The 23,230-nt window shown below is 35.8% G+C and overlaps 1 protein-coding gene across 2 annotated transcripts in view; it reads left to right on the top strand.

Moving 5' to 3' along the window:
- The window catches only part of LOC126827910 (uncharacterized), a 93,758-nt gene that overhangs the window by 15,144 nt on the left and 55,384 nt on the right, over positions 1-23,230 (top strand). The window lies entirely within an intron of this gene.

The raw sequence follows: 23,230 nt of genomic DNA, 5'->3' as shown, positions 1-23,230 counted from the left end.
TAGACTACATCAGAAGTACTTTATTTAACACAAAAAAACACACAAAAAAAACAGTTTCTATTTCTGTAAGACATGCACATTGGGCTGTTTTTTTTTGTGGAAATAGTTAATATTAATAAATACCAGAACCATAAAAAAAAAAACCAAAACACCAGTTTCTATTTATTTAAGACATGCACATTGGAAATAGCTGATATTAATATATACCAGAAACAGAAATAGAAAACCCTTTTCTTGAAGAGAGAGAGAGGGAGGGAGGGAGAGAGAGAGTGTGTTATTTTGCTGTAAAATATTCGATGGTGTGCAGGTTTCTATCTTAGGGTGGAGGGTTAAATATTCAAGGGTGTTTTATATCTGGTGGGGGGGAGGAGGGTAAAATATTTGAGTGTGTATTGTTTCAGAAGGTAAAATATTAAAAAGTATGTTGTTTTGCGGGGTAAAATCATTGGATTGTTTTTCTCGGGGGAGTGGTGGGGGTGGGGGAATATTTGAGGGTGTGTTGTATCAGGGGGAAAATATTTGAGGGTGTATTGTTTTGGGAGGGTAGAATTTTTGAAGGTGTGCTTTTTTGCTGTGATATAATCGATGGTGTGTGGTTTTAAGGGGTAAAATATTTGAGGGTGATTCGTTTTGAGGGGTACAATATTTGAGGGTGTGTCATTTTGAGGGGTACAATATTTGAGGGTGTGTTGTTTTGAGGGGTACAATATTTGAGGGTGTGTTGTTTTGAGGGTAAAATATTTGAGGGTGTGTTGTTTTGATGTTAAATATTTGAGGGTGTGTTGTTTTGGGGTACAATATTTGAGGGTGTGTTGTTTTGGGGTTAAATATTTGAGGGTGTGTTGTTTTGGGGTTAAATATTTGAGGGTGTGTTGTTTGGGGGTTAAATATTTGAGTGTGTGTTGTTTTGGAGGTAAAATTTTTGAGGGTGTGTTGTTTTGAGGGGTACAATATTGGAGGGTGTGTTGTTTTGGGGTTAAATATTTGAGGGTGTGTTGTTTTGGGGTTAAATATTTGAGGGTGTGTTGTTTTGACTGTAAAATAAGTCACTGTGAGTGAAAGTTTGCCTTCTCCAGATAGAGTATCGGAGCTATATGAAGATGAAGAAATTAATGAGTTTATTTTTCAACCTGTGAAGATAGTAGATAAATGAAGACGTAATTGTTATGACTTGACAAGTCCGTATTTAACTTCTTCATCAGACAACTTTAATAATTATGTCTGGAACCTTGAATCCCTCGATAATTTTTACTACAACATATCCGTCAAAACAAAGTTTCTCTTGCTAAATATCTCCATTTCCGTCGTAACAGTCGACTAATATTCTCTGACTAGAAATATAATCAACTTTCGTGTGTGATGGCCATTGAAAATGAATTTAAAGTATTAAATTTATCTGCCTGTCTGGGTTTTAAAACATCTTCTGTTAAATCTACCGCCTCATTTTCTTTTTTTTATGAGAGCAAGAGAGAGAGATGTTCAAAGTTGTATGACCAGGTAGTATTTAAGCAGCCATTCACGCAATATTAAAAAGTAGACTAAGGATTATTCAAAGTAAGTTATTATAATGGTCAGCTCAATCTAATTAAAACACGGATCCTATCTCGTTTAGTGTTTTATAGTTCAAAATTTTGTTTTACTTGTCTAGAGTTGTTATCATTGACGTGTTCTGGATAGGGTCTGTTAGGGTGAGCTTTTGGCGTGAGGTGCACGGAACTGTGGGTAATCCACTAGAAACATCAATGCTGATTGGTTAATCAAATGTCTGACGTCATAGGGTCAATGGCCACTCGTATTTTTGGTTCAAGCAGTATTTTATTCAGGAGAACATTAATTTTTACAATTTATTATTTAAGAGAATATAAGTGAATAGGATGCAGTAACAAGTAAAACTGCTTATATAAAACTGTTTCGATAATTATGATTATTAAATATATAACGATTATGGGCATATGATAATGTAATATGAATGTATATGGTTTAAACAGTAATTTATTCAGGAGAACATTAGTTTTTACAATTTATTATTTAAGAGAATATAAGTGAATAGGATGCAGTAACAAGCAAAACTGCTTATATAAAACTGTTTCCATGAAAGCCACTCGTATGACCTCTGACGCGACCTCCCAAAACAACTGGTCAGATCTTCATGTAGTGTAGGTCATCGAAAGTATAAAAAAACGAAACGAAATATAGATGTGTATTTTAATCAGATTGATGGTTCGCTGTGACATACAATAGTAGTCACCTCAATAAATAAGTGAATGGATGTCACTTAAAGAGAGAGAGAGAAATGGGGTTTAACGTCCACTCGACACAAACTAGGTCATTTCAGGACTAACAAATGGTTTAATTTTATTTCAATAATTCGCTTGCGCGTAAGGGTCTTTAGCAGTGGGAGGAAACCGAAGGACCCGGAGAAAACCCACGAGGTTGGACAGGCGACCCTACTTCTTGTCAGGCACAACAGGGGAATCAAAACCACGCCAGTTGACTCAATGACAGACCTTATGATACAGCACACACATGCTAACCATTTAGCCTTCCCCCCCCCCCCTCAGTAAATGAATGAATGAATGTTACTTAAATACTACCCCTTAATAACTAGAAAATATTAAGTTTAAATATATATAATTACTATTCATTGTTTATTGTTACCAAGTAACCTCTAGTATATTAGAGGAAATATTGTAGATGGTAGGCAGTTGAACACAGGCAGGCGGGTGGTGGGGAGGGACTATTCTCATAGTTTGTCACTTCTACAGGTAAAATATCTTTGTTTGCAATAATTAATATCAGATCGGAAATTTGGCCGAAGTATCAAATGAAATGAAATACGGTTTAACGTCCTACTGTTCTGCTCCGAACTGGGCTAATGAAAATAGGCATACGCCATACTGTGTGCTATGAGGGAAATTTTGACCCGGCAGCGGCACTACGACCTACTCTTATATCAAATTCCAACTGTCAAGGGATCTTTTACATACACGCCAATATGTACACGGGACCTCGGTTCTTCATCCCATTCGAAGGACTAGACAGCTGTCCTTGTCAAGACCTCCGCCCTGCATCACTGACAAGGGAGAACCACACTGGAAAATCTGGATGAACTTTCTCGTCCAATCCAGGGATCGAACGCCCGACCTCCAGGCTAGCGACTAGCGAGTCAGCGTCTTACCCACTTAGCCACTGTGACCCCCTGACGGTGTATCGTAAACAGGGTCATCTTATTAACAGCATTAGTGGCCCTGAGCAAAGGACTTCTATGGGATCCCTGAAACCTACACCATCTTTCACAAGAATAAAAATGTAAATGGTAGATAAAATTGAATATTATGCATTTTGATACTTCCAACACTGCCATAATGAAAGCAAATTTCTGTTCCAAATTATGACTGGTCAATAGTCTGATTAACAATCAATAGCTAACTGCGTAGCAATATTATTACGCTTTAAACAGAACTCCTAATATGTTTACATAACATTACGACTCAAGACTCACCATATTTATTACGCCCAATTAACCAGTGCATAGCAGAATATTGCAGAAACGAGGATATCAAAATGGTTACAATGTAAACAATACTGCTTGAAGATGAACAATACTTTTGCCGTTTAAAAACCTTAAAATAACTGTCACCCCAGATTAAACAAAGGGCTGTGATGTTGCTGTACTTGGGATAGTATTGATTGAACGGGAAGAATAGACACACTCCCTCAAAAGCTCAAGTATCAGAAGTCAATCCAGCAATGGCCAGAGAGCGACTTGTCGGGCCATTGCTTCTGAAATATGGAGGGCCCTATGATTGTAGGGCTTCCAGGCAACTACCCAGTGTACTCCATGTGATATGACGAAGGCCTTGACCGTAAATATTTAGTTAAAGATCAATTTCTCACCAATGTCTAATTTGTATGCCTGTTCAATTGTATTGTTGAAATATTGAAAGTGACAATGAAAGAAGTAACTCGGTTATCTGGCCATCTGTCTCCAATCTTAAAAATTCATTCACAAAATTTATTGATTGGAGAATAAAGAAATGATATATTAGTAAGTTTCTTTCAATCTGATAACTTCTCTTTTTATACACCTACGTTGAAATGTGCTTGCACTGTTATATTACAGTTGCCACTCTTAAATTGCAGTCGCCTCTGTCATATTGCAGCCGCCACTTTTATATTGCAGTCACCACTGTTATATTGCAGCCACCACTTTTATATTGCAGCCACCACTTTTATATTGCAGTTGCCACTGTTATATTGCAGCCACCACTTTTATATTGCAGCCACCACTTTTATATTGCAGTTGCCACTGTTATATTGCAGTCATCACTGTTATATTGCAGCCACCACTTTTATATTGCAGCCACCATTTTTATATTGCAGTTGCCACTGTTATATTGCAGTCATCACTGTTATATTGCAGTCACCACTGTTATATTGCAATCACCACTGTTATATTGCAGTCACCACTGTTATAGTGCAGTCACCACTGTTATATTGCAGTCATCACTGTTGGTCATTCACAACTTCATGTGAACACTGTACAGACAACATTTATCACCCTTTTCACATTTAATGTGACAGAGTAACCTTTTCAATGTCCGCTATTTCAAATAATGAAACCCAGAGTTATTGCCCTTGATCACTTAACAGAATCGTGTAAGCAGCAAAGTTATAATTCATTCCATAAAATTTACTTTCATTACTTTATGTTGCCCTTGATCCAGAAGGATTTTATTTGATTTATTTCAAAGCTATGAATATTGTCACGATAATTCTAAAGTTTGAATAATTTTTTTTAATTTTCATAAGTTTGAATAATTTTTTTTTAAATTTGGTCTGTGATGTGCTGTGAAATATTGATTTAAAATCCATATTGGTTCGGGTTTTTTATTTAAATTTTTTCTTTTGGATTTAATTTGAATAATTTTGTCATTTTATGTCATCAATTTGCTTTGCCTTTTTCTGTAACTTTATAATGATGGCCAATTTTACACTGAGGAATAACATAATTATTTTTGTAAATGTTGAGTCAGAAATCATGGAGCCTTTCTCTTCTTTCACTGAGACAAGGTTTATGTAAAATAAGTATCAGTTTTACCCAGAAGTAAAATATAATTATTATTTGTAAATGTAAACTCAGAAATCACGGAGCCTTTCTCTTGTTTCACAAAAACATTATTTATGAATACTGTATAATAAGTATCAATTTTACCCAGAAGAACAATAGAATTATTTGTAGATGTAAGACTGTAAGCCTTTCGTGTTTCTCGTGTATGTCACATATTATTAAATGAAATGAATGAGGTTCAACAACCTACTGTTCTGTTCCTATACTCGGCTAATACAGAATTCAATTGGAGTGAAAAAATTCCATAAATCCTGTATTTTATCTCCTGGCAGTCTGAAGGGAAATGAAATGAAATGGGGTTTAACATCCTACTATTCTGTCTGGACTGAGCTAATGAAGACAGGCATACGCCATACAGTGTGCTATGAAGGAAATTTTGCCCGAGCAGCGACACTCTGTCCTACTCTTATATCAAATTCCAACTGCCAATGTACTCAGTTTTTCGTCCCATCCAAGAGACTGGACAGCTGTCCTTGTCATGCCCTCCATCCTGCACCACTGACAAGGGGAAACCACGTCAGAAAATCACGATGAAATTTTCTCGGCCAATGCAGGGATCGAACATGCGACCTCCAGGCTAGTGAGCCAGCATCGCACCCACTTAGCCACTGATGAACTTTCTCAGCCAATGCAGGGATCGAACACGCGACCTCCAGACTAGCGAGCCAGTGTTTTACCCAATTAACCACCATGGTTCCACACCAATTAATAGTATCGTCCACAAGAAGAACAACAAGAAGATGTGTAGCACTAGGGGTGCAGTGCCTGATCAAAATATAAATCATGGATGAGAAAAGATCAATTTTTGATTCAGACTCGCATCTCTGAAAGACATCATCTCTTGTTTTGTCAGACATGCCCACAAGCCCCTGTCACTGTTATTTGTATCGGTGTGACAAGTTATAGCAGATTCAAGTACGTTACAATTATCTCATATTCTGTGATGCTTTTAACATACGATATATTAACTTAAAGATATATTATGGGAGATCAGATAAAGAGCTGCCAGTTCTCACCATAATAGTTAAAAAATAGATAATGTAAAGGGATTTTGTGGAAAATTTCTGTCAAATTGATCCACATATTCCACAAGTCATGTCAAACTTGGCTTAACTTAAAATAACTTGACTTAAAACTAACTTAACTTAAAAGTAACTTAACTTAAAGTAACTTAACTTAAAAGTCACTTAACTTAAAAGTCACTTAACTTGAAAGTAACTTAACTTAAAGATCACTTAACTTAAAGTAACTTCAACCATCGTAGGTGTGCGATATAATTTAATGTTTCCAAGAATCAGTGACATTTTCAAGCATGAGCTAACATTTATTTAACCAATGGATTTCATAAAAGAAATAAACCACCTACGCAAACATTTTTTTAACCTCCGTTTTTCTGGTTCAGTGAAGTGTTTATGATAGTTCTGTAACCGAGATCTGCGTGTATTGGATATAAAGTAGCGATTGAGGAGATGGAAAATAGATAATATCGCAAAACTATATCCTGGTTTTCTGTGTCGGTATTATTGATAATGTTGGTGAAGTGATTTATCTCCATATTGTATTGCATGTCGTGTAATTAAAAGCTTTGCTGCTCCAACGCTGTGTAATTGAAATCCTAACTAATAATATTGATTATCTCCTATCGTGTGGAAAAACAGATTCTCCCTCGAGTCATTTTACAATTACCATAACTTGATAAGCGTAATAACTTGTTAAGCATGAGTAGTGTACCTGCGTACTATCCCCCCAATCACTTCCGTGTTTCCGCTGACAGTATTTGTTCGATCAGAAACACTTGCTATCAAAATATTATATGTGTTCGTGTTTCCGGAATTCTGTTTTATTTCCAGATGATGAACTGTGAAATTATTGACAGAATACAAATTTTATGGGACGTGATCACTGGTTTATATAATCACCATCTTTTAATCATATTATTGTTACTGATGATCTTCCCCATGTATTGGGGATTGGATGGCCGAATGGTTAGCGTGTGCACTGTATCATAAGGTCTGTCATTGAGTCAACTGGCGTAGTTTCGATTCCCCGGTTGTACGTGACAAGGAGTTCCGAGTAGGGTCGCCTGTCCAACCTCGTGGGTTTTCTCCAGGTCCTCCGGTTTCACCCCACTGCTAAAGACCCCTATGCGCAAGCGAATTATTGAAATAAAATTAACCCATATGTTAGTCCCGAAATGACCAAGTTTGTGTTGAGTGGACGTTAAACCCCATCTCTCTCTCTCTCTCTCTCTCTCTCTATCTATCTCTCTCTCTCTCTCTCTCTCTCTCTCTTCCCCATGTATAATGAGTGAGTTCCCAGTCTAAGGGGGTTGGGATGGCCTAGTTGTCTTAGTCTAGAGTCTTGCTCTATGAGCTCTAACTGGCCTGGCCAGCCACCTTTGGCTTAGTTTGGACATAGCGGTGCCTTCTCAACAAATGTGTTTGTATATAAAAACAGTGATAATTTGTTAAAAACACTGGTTTTGTCATTTCCATTGCCAAAATATCCATCAAATACTATCTTGTTTATGCCATGTGTTTGGTAGACCAAATAAGGTAATGTTCTCCACCCAGGACAATATAAACATGTACACGAATACACTTAGTTAATGCTGACCAACCAGGGGTACCCATCCCTACATCGCATAAAGAAAGTAAGATTATTACATACATGTACGTATTTTCCTTCTGTTCTTCGTATCTGATCAATGAGTTTGACTGCCACATCTCCATACTAAATGCCATTGAAACAGTCAAGATATGTTGTTGACTTGTCTGATTGGAGACAATTAGATTTATTCAACCAATCACTGCCTATTTCTCATCAATGGTTTAAGTTAAATCAACTGTTAGTAATGGAATATTACCAAACATCAGATAATTTGGATTACATTTCCCAACCTCGTGAATTTTCTTCGGGTCCTCTGATTTCCTCCCACTGCTAAAGACCCCTACACGCAAGCGAATTATTGAAATAAAATTGAACCATGTGTTAGTCCCGAAATGACCTAGTTTGTGTGTGTGTGTGTCTCTCTCTCTCTCGCCCGCCTCTCTCTCTCTGTCTCTCTCTCTCTCCCTCCCTCTCTCTCTCTCTCTCTCTCTCTCCTCTCTCTCTCTCTCTCTCTCTCTCTCGCTCCCCCTCTCTCTCTCCCCCCTCTCTCTCTCTCTCTCTCTCTCTCTGGTTACATTTTATAAGTAACGATATAATGTGTCCCTCCCTACTAAGCGTAATAAAAAGCTGATTTGCTTTCTTGATTTACAAATTGTCAAATTATTCTGTATTAACTTGTAAACTACGACTGATAAAGGAAACGTCTGTTTGTCTGTTTAAAAAGCAAAAATAGACAAAAAAACATGAAAGAGATAAAGTAATAAACAAATGAAGAGGAGAATTATCACATCACTCTGAGTTGATAAAAGGAGAAAAGATGGAGAGAACGAGATGAACCAAATAGAACTTCGTATTGATACCTTATTTAGATCAAACGATCACTCTGTTGAAGTCGCGTAGTTCTTATCAGAAACATCAGCAATCAGGAAGGATATAGGAAAGTTGGTCAAAGTCATGAAAGTATCTTTGAGATTGTGTCACGTCAATCGTTGGTTTAATAAGCCAACGAATAAACTTATAAAAAAAACATAAAAGCTTGAATTGGTTTTTGTCTCGATTTTCTTATAAATCAAATATTTAACAGAAATTATTATCCTTTGAGCCCTCGTTTTATTTCTACAAACTAATTATCTGGTCCTTTATATTGTTTCATGAAAACGTTTATTGATGTTTTGTTATTTAAAGCAAGTATTGGTATATTTTCTTGTCTGCGATATCACCTCGGTGGAAGCGGACGTAAAATACAACTAACTCATCATCATATTTTCTAACCATTGCTCTATCTATTACTTAAAGTAGCTAAGTCTCTAACTCAATATCGACATTGAAAACACGAATTATTTGTCAATTTAAATCAACATTGATGTTGTGATCTTACTTAGAAAAGATGGGTCTCTGATATCCATTATTTAAGACAAAATAAACATTGTAAATCCTACACTGACTGGGTTAATGAAGTGGGGAATTTTGCCCTGACAGCAGCACTACGGCCTACTGTTATTTGTAATTCCAACTGTCAAGGGTTCTTTTAATAGCACATACAATGTATACACAGGAGCTCGGTTTATCATACCATTCAAACAGGTAGACACTGTCCATGACAGGCCCTGTGTTCGCTGCGCCACTGACAGGGGAAATGGAACGAGGCCAAGACCTCCCGGTTAATTAGACAGCATCTTACTCACTCAATCACCATGGCTCCCGTAAACCCTGCATATTCAGGCCCGTAACTAGGTGGGGATAGGGGGGATCGTGCAAAAAGTTTCCCCCCCCACCCATGAAAAAATTGCCGACCATAAACACAATAGATATACATTTTCCATCAATTTTACAACACCCCCTGAGAACACTTCCCGACCTCTCGTTGCTCTGAGCTAGTTAGGTCCCTGTGCATATTCCACTGTATATTATAGCATGACATAATAAAACTATAGTAGATGATGCCTTTAATAACAGTCTGTTATACCATTTACATCTCTCTGTCTCTATTATTATAGTAGATGATGCCAGTAAACAGAGAGAGAGAGATTGAAATGGGGTTTAACGTCCACTCGACACAAACCAGGTCATTTTTGGACTAACATATGGTTTAATTTTATTTCAATGATTTCACATAGGAATCTTTAGCAGTGAGAGGAAACTGGAGGACCCGGAGAAAACTCACGAGGTTGGACAGGCGACCCTACTCCTTGTCACGTACAACCGTGGATTCGAAACCACGCCAGTCGACTCAATGACAGGCTTTATGATACAGTGCGCGCACGCTTACCATTCAGCCATCCAACCCCCCGCCAGTAAACAGACTATTATTCTACAGATGATAAATATACATCATTAAACATATATTATGCAAGAGCTAAATCTGTCTATTTCAGGTCTTTCTTTAGGCCTTAAATGTTATATAAATTATTAATTAGACATTATTTAACTTATCCAGGCCATAATCAACTCTGGATGGCATCGCTAGCCTGCAATCTTTAGTGGATTATGAGCCGATTTACTGCATAACTTTCCTTCACGATTTAACGATTAAATGGATAATCGAGACTATGCTGTTTATCTTACCGACTTTAGTAATGACGTTCGAGGCTAGGCGGAAATTTCAACTGCTTAGTTCTGGGTTCAGAGTGGATCAATTTGAATAAAATTTCAGCAAATTGCCTTTACATTATCTAGTTTTTAACTTTTATAGTGAGAACTGCCAACTCGTTATCGAATCTCCCATAATGTATCTTTAATCATAATATATTCTCACTGTAAAATCTCATATTAAATCTTATAAAAACCCCACTCTCATTATTATTCATTTTTATTATTACATATTCTTCCCCTTCATATAGCATTCAATTAGGTGGGGTAGGGGGGGCGAGTGGTTTAATGCGTAGGTGTTAAATCGTAAGGTCTGTCTTGAGCCAGGTGGTGTGGTTTCGATTCCCCCCATGTATGTGGCAAGGAGTAGGGTCACCTATCCAACCTCGTGGGTTTTTTCTGGGTACTACGGATTCCTCCCACTGCTAAAGACCGCTACGCGCAAGTGAATTATTGAAATATAAAATTGAACCATATTTTAGTCCCGAAATGACCTAGTTTGTGTCAAGGGGACGTTAAACAACATATACCTCTTTCTCCTATACAGCCACAATAGACAAGATTTTATCCCCCAATAATACATTCTACAGTATCGCTTTACATGAATTTGATTGGGCAATTAATAAGGAACTACTTTTTTTAATTTTCAAAGAACAATTCAATTTTTATTAAAAATGAGCTATTTTTATTTGATTCCTCTTGATGGAAACAATGGATCAATATAAAGGACTTTGCAATGGTTGAATTACTGTCAAAAAATGATGTATCACTACGCCGTAATGTAATCAGGTTCAGTAAAAGTGAAGTCTATAGCAAAGAATTATATATATTTATTTGTGCATGTAAGAAATGATTGGGTGATAAATAAAATCTCCTACTCATCTTTTTTGATTTAAAAAATATCAACACTTGTCGATAAAGCAAAAAAAAAAAAAAATCGACAAAGCCTCTTTTTTTTTTTACTTTATCGACTTGCGACATGCTTTGATATGTTTTGATATCAAAAAAGACTCATGGAGATTCTCTATATATCACAATAAAATCAGAAATAATATAAAGGTTGAAAAAAGTACATAAATAAAAAATGGATTTATGAAAGAAAAGCCTTTAAAAGCAAATGTCTTTTAAGTTAAAAAAAAATGTCTTTTAAGTTAAAAAAAAAAATGTCTTTTAAGTGAAACACAAATGTCTTTTAAATTAAAAACAAGTGTCTTTTAATTAAAAACAAAGCTTTAAAAAAATTCTCTTAAAAGTTGCAGTTGTATCTCTAATGGCAAATTCTCATATTCTTGTTTTTTTTTTGGTAAGTAGTAAGACAGTGTTGGATGAACCATCACTTGCTAAGACAAAATTAGATTATCATGGTCTCTCTCTCTCGAAGTGGTGGGGGTGGATGGCCGAATGGTTAGCATGTGTGCACTGTATCATAAGGTCTGTCATTGAGTCAACTGGCGTGGTTTCGATTCCCCTGTTGTATGTGACAAGGAGTAGGGTCATCTGTCCAACCTTGTGAGTTTTCTCCAGTTTCCTCCGGTTTCCTCCCACTGCTAAAGACCCCTAAGCGCAAGTGAATTATTGTAATAAACTTGAACCATGTGTTAGTCCCAAAATGACCTGGTTTGTGTTGAGTGGATGTTAAACCCCATCTCTATCTCTCTCTCTGGTTATATTTTATAAGTAATGATAAGCAAGCTCTCTCTCTCTCTCTCCCTCTCTCCCTCTCTCTCTCTCTCTCTCTCTCTCTCTCTCCCTCCCTCCCCTCTCTCTCTCTCTCTCTCTCTCTCTCTCTCTCTCCTGATTTAAACATACTTTACATATACATTAATTCTAGCCCATTCTCTCTCCAGATTTAAATATGCATTTACATGTGCAAGGGAAGTTTCCATTCCTAAAATAAAAGGCATGTATGTGAGTAAAAGCTAATGTATAAACTACTGGATATAATCTTGACGTCGTTTACGTTACTCGTTACTCGTAACAAGAATAGAAACACTAATTGATGTCTTTCTTCTGGATACAAGGCTTTATTTTATGGAAGATCACAGTAATTTTGTATGGGGATAAGATTTTAAAAGCCTTTGAGTTGGAATAATGAAGATATGTCCGCTAGATTCGTTGAGGAAATTGAATCTAATGGGATATTTTATGACATTGTGATGTGTTTCACGATGGGATATATGGAACCTGGGTCGTATAATTTTTCGGTCTTTTATTCTCTTGATGTCTTTTTCTGGTGAATGGACTGATGTGGCTTAGATTGACAGCTCATTAATTTATATCGATTTTGGTTTTCGGGGAGGGGAGTGATTGTGTTACTCGATAGTTAATATTAAATTGGGTTTCCGGTGAAGGGGAGGGGGTGGGGGTGTTGTTGATTTATATTGAATGGGTTTTTCGGGGAGGGGAGTGACGGTATTAATCGTTAGTTAATATTAAATTGGGTTTTCGATGACGGGGAGGGGGTGGGGGTGTTGTTGATTTATATTGAATGGGGTTTCTGGGGAGGGTGGGGATGGAGGGAATTGGGGGTTGTGCTGATCATTTTACATTGAATGGGGTTTCTGGGGAAGGGGATGATGGAGGGAGTGGGGGTGTTAATCATCAGTTTATATTGATAGGGGTTTTAGGGTAGGGGGACGGTGCAGGGAGTAAGGGTTTTACTCATAAGATTGAATGGGGGTTTTAGGGGTGGGGGGGGGGTAGTGGAGGGGAGTGAGGGTGTTTTAACTTATTCAAAGGAAAAAGCCTTTTGATAATTTTCTTAGAAGTTATGGCCCTTTGTTTTCACTTCATAGGCTCCAGTTATTCTCCTGTCTTTCTGTAATTTATATTAGTTGTCTATTGTATTGATTTTTGATGATTTTCGAAATAACTTCCAGAGATTGTTTCAAAATATTTATTAGAGGCTTCAATTTGGCCGATGGTAAATGCATGTTCTGTTAGCTGGCAACCCATGTTTCTGTGCCAAAACGACATTGAGACTGTTGCCAAGCTCAATTTGTTGTCTGGTAAAATCTAAATTTATGATTCGACGACTTGTTAGCTGGCAACCCATATTTCTGATACCGACACTGATGTTCCTGTGGCTAAATCTATTTGTTAAGGCCAGCTCAATTTTTGTGACGGTCGCCGAGATGTAAATAAGGTTAGGGCACGTGATTGTTGGCGAGATTGTAGGTTAGGGTTAGGATAAGCATTGGGGCTAGGTCCAGGGTTAGGTTTAGCCCTGTTTACATCTTGTGACCTACGACAAAAAATTGAGCTGACTTTATCATTTAGCACTAACCATGTTCTTGTGCCAAAAGTACGTTAGACTGTAGCCAATATCAATCTGATTAAAGGTAAATATATCAGGTATTATTTGTATCTAAGTGGGAGGTTATTAGAACAGGTGTTTTCAATCAGGTGTGTGGAAGATCAGGTAATAGTATATATATATACCTGATCTACATAGGTCATCTTCCTATCAACTTGGTGGGATTAGGTGGTCGAATGGTTTAATCTATGTGCTTTATATCATAAGGTCTGTCATTGAGTCAACTGGTGTGGTTTCGATTCCCCGGTTGTACGTGACAAGGAGTAGGATCACCTGTCCAACCTCGTAGGTTTTCTCTAGGTCCTCTGGTTTGTGCCCACTGCTAACTGCTAAAGATCCCTACGCGCAAGCGATTATTGAAATAAAATTGTATCATATGTTAGTCCCAAAATGATCTAGTTTGTGTCAAGTGGATGTTTAATCTCTCTCAGTCTCTCTGTATCTCTGTTGGTCTGTCTTCTAAAGACTCCTATGTGAAAGCGAATTATTTAAATAAAATTGAACCATATGTTAGTCCTGTAATGACCTGGTTTGTGTCTAGTGGACATTAAACCCCATCTCTCTCTCTCTCTCTCTCTCCCTCTCTCTCTCTCTTGTATATTATGTTATACAAGCTTGTCAGTGTGTGTATTTATTCTACAAGAGATACAATCTACTATGGTTAGACAAGGTTATTTGGTTGACTCTATTTATTTTAGAAGAGATACAATCTGCTATCATTAGTTAAAGTTATTTGGTCTGGGGTTTTTCCTTATGATTACCATATCCATAATTTTGTGTTTTGTATTAATATCATGTTTTCTGCTATCATGGAACTCTATTGAAAAGGCTAATTTGTACCCACAAATTGCTGCTGATTTGTGAAGGGTCCCAAAAAATGTAGGTCCATCACTGGAGAGGATTTAATTGATCGATTTTAACTTTGCGATATTTTATGTAGAGTGCACAAAAGACCTCTTATAATTTTCATCCCATCCGAAGGACTGAAGGATCAAATAAATTTAAAGATGAGAATCGCATGGGATATTTTGTGTGGAGTATACACATGACCGCTTATATTTTTCATATCATCCGAAGGACTGGAGGATAAAATAATTTAAAAAAGGAAAACTGTATCACATGCAATAGTTTAAATAGAGTGTACACAGGGCCTCTTATATTTTGCATGCCATCCGAAGAACTGGAGGATGAAATGAATTTTATGTGGATGAACTGTGATATTTTATATAGAGTGAGGGTATTTTTATGTTGTTTTACAGTAATTGAAACAGGTTGTTGATGAAAGTGGGATAAGAAAACAGAGATAGACATGATAAAATAGGAAGCTGGTTTAATTTACTACCAGGTGGTCTATAGGTAGAAACCATATTAGTTTACAAGTCATTCGGTACAAAATACTATAAACTCACTACAACATCATTTCTATATTACCCCTCAACTACAACATCATTTCTATATTACCCCTCAACTACAACATCATTTCTATATTACCCCTCAACTACAACATCATTTCTATATTACCCCTCAACTACAACATCATTTCTATATTACCCCTCAACTACAACATCATTTCTATATTACCCCTCAACTACAACATCATTTCTATATTACCCCTCAACTACAACATCATTTCTATATTACCCCTCAACTACAACATCATTTCTATATTACCTCTCAACTACAACATCATTTCTATATTACCCCTCAACTACAACATCATTTCTATATTACCCCTCAACTACAACATTATTTCTATATTACCCCTCAACTACAACATCATTTCTATATTACCCCTCAACTACAACATCATTTCTATATTACCCCTCAACTACAACATTATTTCTATATTACCCCTCAACTACAACATCATTTCTATATTACCCCTCAAAAGAATCGTCTTGTGTTTTTATAACATTGATAATTTTATATCTTTATTGAATATTTATTATTGATTTATTACACAAAAGGGGTGGGGGAGTGGATGGTGGAATAGTTAGTGTGTGCGCGCTGTATCATTAGGTCTGTGATTAAGTCAACTGGCGTGGTTTCGATTCCTCGGTTGTACATGACAAGGAGTAGGGTCGCCTGTCTCCGGGTCCCCTGGTTTCCTCCCACTGCTAAAGACCCCAAAGTGCAAATGAATTATAGAAATAAAATTGAACCATATGTTACTCTCGAAATTACCTAGTTTGTGTCGAGTGGATGTTAAACCCACTCTCTCTCTCTCTCTCTCTCTTTCTCTCTCTCTCTCTCTCTCTCTCTTTTATTACATAAAAAAAGTTTATTGCACTTATATGATTACGGTAAGAATTTTATTTTTATACCTAGCAAGGGCAAGATATTTTTTATTTCTTTATTGCACAAAAAATCTTCCAGGGTTCATATTATTTGATAATTTTATACCCTGTTGAGGGTATGATACTTGAAATGATTAACAAATACAAGACAATTTGGTGTGAAATGTTCTGGGTTCTAACAGTAATTAAATTACATTGTATTTAACCTCATACTTCTAAGGATCAAATAATTTTGGGGTTGAATTGAAACCAATCTAATGTTATTAAACCTTTGTTAACCTTACTCCAGATAATCCATCATAGGTGCCAAGTTATGGTATATGTCTACCACTTGATATTGGATGAATGGTGATATTAAATACTTTGAAGGAGTATAAACCATAACTTAGATAATACATCTATATATATACAAATATCCAAATTATGTCAAATTTTTACCAGGTCATAACTATTATTATAAATTTACACAAAACATGGTTTAAAAGGGCAGATTTGCTTAGTACCAACTTTTAAAACATATCTAAATAATTCACTTCCAAACAATCAGAAACTCACTAGAAAAGAGACATTTCCCTTCCTGTGGATAGATTTTTGATCTATATATTTAGTTTTGATCTATATATTTAGTTTCACATAGGTGGGCAAAACACCTTATTTTTACCAGCAGGTAATTTTTTTTAAATATTTTGTTTACTTCAGATTAGCGAAATATTCCTTTAAAAAATACAGCAATTGTTAGCATTATCCCCCGATTATAAAACATGTTTTTCGTTCGTTCGTTTCTAGAGTTTTACGTCCACTTCCACCTAGGGTGATATCGTAGACAAAACGTGTTTTTAATTACTAACTGTATTTATATGACTTCTTATTTTATGACTTGTATATTGTAAATCGACTGACACCTACATTCTTCAACAGGTCATTTTCATTGCCAAGTAATTAAGACTGGGAACTATGAATGAACCGAGAGCCCTGACCTGTCCCCAACCTCATCCCCAACTCCCTGTGGATTCCGTCCTCATTAAACATCCCCATCTGCTAAATCATTTGACTTGTTCATATAGACTTTTTTTCATACGTGTTCCAGGAATATAATTCCAGGAATCCACATGACCCCCTAATACAATATCCATGCTGTCCTCATTAAACATCCCCCCCTGCTAAAATCATTCAAATTCTTCTAACAGATATTCTCTGTACATGTTGGAGGAATATAATTTCAGGAATCCACATCATACCATTGACCATAGAAGTGAGATATGAGTGGACTGCCAGAATTGATTGTTGATTCTATTTTAGTTCTAGTTCTACTTGATTCAGACATCTGATATATGGCTTCAACAGTTGTAGGTTTTTATCACTGAAACAATGGAAGGGTTGAGAGAGAAAGAGAGACAGAGTGGGAGAGAGAGAGAGAGAGAGAGAGAGAGAGAGAGAGAGAGAGAGACTCAGTAATTTGCTTGCAAAACCATTACAAATATAAATAAATATTGTTAATGAGACACACTCTCTTGACTGCGATATCACCTCGATATCACCTCGGTGGAAGCGGACATTAAATAAAGCTATTTCACACACCAGACACACTCTGTTCTGTTCTAGAGAGAGAGACACACACGGAGACAGGCAGAGAGAGAGAGAGCAAGAGAGAGTGGGGGGGAGAGAGAGAGATGTAAATTCATGTGTTGTATAATGCTAGATTTCCACTGCCCAGGGATGCTTTAGATAGGATTAATTGTTCCTATTAGGTCCACAATCTTACACCTGCAGTTACATTCTGTTACATTTCGATACGATCAACATGATTGCTACAACTGACCTCAATAGGCCTATATGATAAGACTTGATAGGATCACCACATTACTCCACGATTAAAACCACGATTTCAATCGTAGCACGAATCATGATAGTGGGAATCTAGTATAACAGGCTGTTGTTATGGAGTCATCATCTACTATAGTTTTATTATGTCATGCTATAATATACAGTGGAATATATACAGGAGCCACAGTTACTCAGTGAGAAAGACCCTGGTATGTTAACCAAGAGGTCCGGTGTTCACTGCTAGTGTTAGTCGACTATGGTAGAAATGAAAATAATGAAATCACACGAATTAATACAATTTACACAAAGTTTAGAATTTACACAAATGGATACAATTTACATGAATATGTTAAATTTATATGAATTCATACAAATTATTTGAATTCATACAAATTATTTGAATTCATACAAATTATTTGAATTCATACAAATTATTTGAATTCATACAAATTAAATGAATATGTACAATTTACACAAATTTATACAACTTTATACAGTTTACACGAAATGTAGCACTAAATTAACAGGAAAGTTTTATGATACTACAAAATAGTTTCTGTCAAGTGATTAAACATAAAAACCTTGATCATTAATTAACAACTGATCACTTGTTTTGGTATTTAAGTGATAATATTTTTGTAATAAAAGTTTTTATTTGGAAGTGACTGTATCAGTAAAACATTAAAAACTATCTTTACGAGAGAGATTGTAAGTAATAAAACCATGTTCCGTTAATTGATGACAGTCAATGAATGAGGAATAAATCTACTATAATAATTAGTTGTACGTCGTTAATCGTGACTAAGTCGGGGTTTATGATATAAACAGAAATATTATGGTTTCCCCTGTATAAAAGTTTACGATTCCTGTTGCCCAGCTGGGTGCCGCACGGACTATTAATATTGATTGATGTCAGATGTACGCATATAAACATGTATATATTTCCTGTATCTGATAGTAACACTGTGTGCTATCAACCTGTATAGAACTGGATGTTCAATTCTACTTAGGCTAATAGAGGCTTGTGTTAAAATTAAAACAGTGAAACTGGATATTCAATTCTACTTAGACTAATAGATGCTTGTATTAAAAGTAAAACGGTGGAACTGGATGTTCAATTCTACTTAGACAAATAGAGGCTTGTATTAAAAGTAAAACAGTGGAACTGGATGTTCAATACTACTTGGAACTAATGTGGTTCTGGATGTTAAACTCTACTGGGAAAAGGAGCCACAATGGCTAAGTGAATAAAATGCTGCGGCTTGCTAGTCTGGAGGTCGCGGGTTCGCTCCCGGTGTTAGCCAAGAAAGTTCATCGGGATTTTCCGGCATGGTTTCCCCTTGTCAGTGGTGCAGGATGGAGGGCCTGAAAAGGACAGCTGTCTAGTCGATGGGATGGAAAACTGAGGTCTTGTGTACACATTGGCATTGGCGTGCATGTAAAAGATCCCTTGGCATTTGGAATTTGATATATAAGAGTAGGCCATAGTGCTGCTGTGCGCTTAAAATTTCCCTCATAGCGAACTGTATGGCGTATGCCCGTCTTCATTAGCCCAGTTGGAACAGAACAGTAGGACATTAAACCCCATTTCATTTTATCTACTGGGATAAACAGTAAAATATTCATCAATGAATTAGTTGTTTTAGATAGGCATTATATGAGATTTTCGAGAAAGAACTGATCATTCTCGGTATAATAGTTCAAAAATAGATCACGGAAAATGAGTATATTAGATATTTCAGTCTCATATTACTTTATTCTGAGCGAAGTTATGTGTATCAAACAGCGGATGCAATTAAATTTTTATTAAATTTGTATTGCTTTTAATCTAAATAAGATTTTTTGTAAATAGCAAAAGGAAACTGTATATAACTCTATTGTCGGGCGTTTTATAAAAATTTATGCTATATAACAGGCAGAAAAACATCCTGCAATAGGCAAATTTAACTCTTGCATATTTAAATAAAAGTCTACTACATGTGGATAAAAGTCTACTACATGTGGATAAAAGTTTACTTTTAACATTTCAATAAAAGTCCACTTTTAGCATTTACGTGATAAAAGTCTACTTTTAACATTTCCATTAAAGTCTACTTGTAACATTTCAATAAAAGTCTACTTTTAACATTTCCATAATAAAAGTCTACTTTAAGCATTTCCATGATTCAAGTCTACTTTTAGCATTTCGATAAAAGTCTACTTTTAACATTTCAATAAAATGCAGTTTTAATTTTCGCCCTTGGAATATTGGTGAAATTTAATCTATATTTAAAAATAAATCAAAGAATGTGTAAACAATTGGCTGAATGGCCAGAGCTCTGTTCCAAAAGCTAGTTAGTTCTTCCGATTGAATCACATGGATCAGCATAATATCCAAGATTCCCAGAAGAATTACATGGAAAACGATATTTGTGCTCATAGCCAAAGAAACATCCACAATTTTAATGAATAGATAACACAAGGGTTGGTGTGAAATGTCATTAATTTATTATTCAAAATGACGATATGAAAACATGAAATGAGAATGCAAGCAAATTCCAAATTTAGATTACAATTTTGACAATTACTTCCAAGATTTCATGTTTTCTGAATGTGTAGGACTTCATGAAAATAATAAGCTCACAACACAAATTTCTGGTGGAGATAGGGGAGGTGGTTGGTTTAAATTAACAGGTAATTCCTGCACTCAGGAGCCATGCGGTGACTCAGTGATAGTAGGATGTTGGCTTGCTAACCTTGAGGTCGCGCGTTCGATCACTGCATTGGCCGAGAAACTTCATCATGGAGTTGTTTATTTTACTATCGTAACAAAGGTAGCAATGACAATCAAGACTCTGCTATTCCCCAAACAGCCCTAATGACGGTCAGAGTGAAGTAATTTGACTGAAATTTTCAACATATTCCCTTTTCATTATCTAGTTCTTAACCATTATAGTGAGAACTTATCTAAATCTTACATAATGCATCTGTAATCACATTGGGCTAAACTGTCAGAATTATTTACCATTGTCACATTAATTGACTTTTAAAGCCCATCTGCCATTTCTTTTTTTCAATCAAAAGAAAATCTGTTTGAACTAAGGAGATTATGTTAATTAAACAAGAACTTAAATTAATATCAAAAGTTACCTGAATTCACAAAATTAATTACATATAATCTTTAGCCAATCTTATAAATCCTGATAATCTTCTCAGTATGTCGTTAGGCTTATAGAGAATGTGAGAGGTGTTTTTTTTTTCTAATTTGTTTTAAAATGTCTAAAGAGAAAGAAGCTTTTACATTAACAGCAGGTAAAATAATTATAGTTTTTATATATACACCGCCGCTGTCTGGGCAAAATTCTATTGCACATGTAAGAAGTTTTTAAATTTCTAACGGGTAAAAAATTTATAGTTTTCATATCCCCTTATTATATATAACGCTGCTGTCTGTGCAAAATTCTCTGTTCGTATATTCCACATGTAAGAAGTATTTACATTTCTAACAGGTAAAATATTTATAGTTTTTATATCCCCTTATTATTTTCCGCCACTGTCCGGGCAAAATTATTCAATTGTGCATTGCACATGTAACCGTATGCCTGTCTCAAACTGAACGACTCAATGTTCTTAATGTAAAACATTATTAAACAGTGTTCAAAATTACCAACTTTATGAAACATTATCCAGCAGTGTCAAACCTTGCAAAATGAATCTTGAATATTTTTAAAACATTGTTCAATATTATCAAACATTATTAAAATATTGTTCAATATATCAAACATTATTAAAATATTGTTCAATATATCAAACATTATTAAACATTTCTAAACATTGTTTAACAATGTCAATCATTAACATTGTTAAAATATTGTTCAATAGTTTTAAACATTTCTAAACATTATTTAACCATCTCAACCATTAAAAGAATTGTTCAGAAATTCTTCAAATATTGTCCAACGGTGTCAAATATTTTCAAACATCAACTTTTTCAAACATGGTCATTATTTGAAATCAAAATTGTTTGTTGTTATAATTTTCTCAAACATTTATTTTATCACAAAGTTTTCAGAAGTTTTCAGAGGCCTGGCACAAGTAAAAATGTCTAGTCATTCAGATGGTACAAAAAAACAAGGTTAAGTCTATGCGTTGTCATGCACATAAGCGACCTGTTGACATTTGGAATTCAAAGAAGAATGGGTTAAAATGCCACTGTCTGGTCGAAATCCTCCACATTGCACACTGACTGCATGGAGTATCTCTATCTTTCTTCACCAAGTTTGAGTTTGGGTGTTCGATCCCTGCATTAGCCGAGAAAGTTCATCCAGATTTTCCGGCGTGGTTCCCCCTTGTCAGGGATGCAGCTGTCTAGTCCTTCGGATGAGACGAAAACCTGAGGTCCCGTGTATACATTGGAATGCATGTAAAAGATCCCTTGGCAGTTAGATTTCAAGATAAAAGTAGGCGATAGTGCCACTGCCCGGGCAAAATTTCCCTCATAGCACACTGTATGGTGTATGCCCGTCTTCATTAGCCCAGTATAGGAGCAGAAAGTAGGACGTTAAACTCCATTTCATTTCATTTCATTTAACCCAGTTTATGACGACAAGTAAGACATTGATCTGGAACCCCATTTCATTTCATTGCTTTTCACCTGAAGAGGGTGGGTGGTGGATGGCCGTTGAATGGATAACGCATGCACATTTGATCATAAGATCTGTTATTGAGTCAGGTAATGTGGTTTTGATTCCCCGCTTGTACATGACAAGGAGTAGGGTCGCCTGTCCAACTTCGTGGTTTATCTCCGGGTCCTCCAGTTTCCTCCCACTGCTAAAGATCCCTATGCACAAGCGAATTATTGAAATAAAAAATTGAACTATATATTAGTCCCGAAATGACCTAGTTTGTATCAAGTGGAGTAAGACCCCATCTATCTCTCTCTCTCTCTCTCTCTATCTCTCTCTCTTAACTCAGTTGATGCCAAAAAATAGAACATTGAACTGAAACCCATTTCATTTTATTCCATTGTTTTCAACCAGAAAATATTTTTATTATTCTACACAACTGTTAGTGTTGGCATCAACATCAATAGAATTCTACTTTTTGTTTAAAATCTTCACTCAATACAAGAATCAACAATTGATATTCTTTATTTTAACATCAAAGAAAGTGCTGAGAATAATTTATCTTATTTTACGTTAAATTTAAACTTTTATAAACTAAAAGGTAGATTCACAGTAAAATAATACTGGTTTAATCTTATCTTTGAAGAAACAGTCGGAATATCCAGTGTCTCGGGTTCATTCTGTTGACGGAAACAGAGTTACACGATCTGTATGAAGTCGGTTCTTCCTCAAATACTTGCGTATCCCATATATGTATATGACATTATTTCTAACGAGCGAAAAAGTACTGTTGAACCAATGTTGAAACCATCTTGTTTTAGCGTACCTTCTGTCTTTTCATTGTTGTCTTCGGAGGGGG

Source organism: Patella vulgata, chromosome 7, assembly GCF_932274485.2.
Source record: "Patella vulgata chromosome 7, xgPatVulg1.2, whole genome shotgun sequence".
Lineage (NCBI taxonomy): Eukaryota > Metazoa > Mollusca > Gastropoda > Patellidae > Patella > Patella vulgata.
This window is presented reverse-complemented; position numbering and strand designations above follow the sequence as displayed.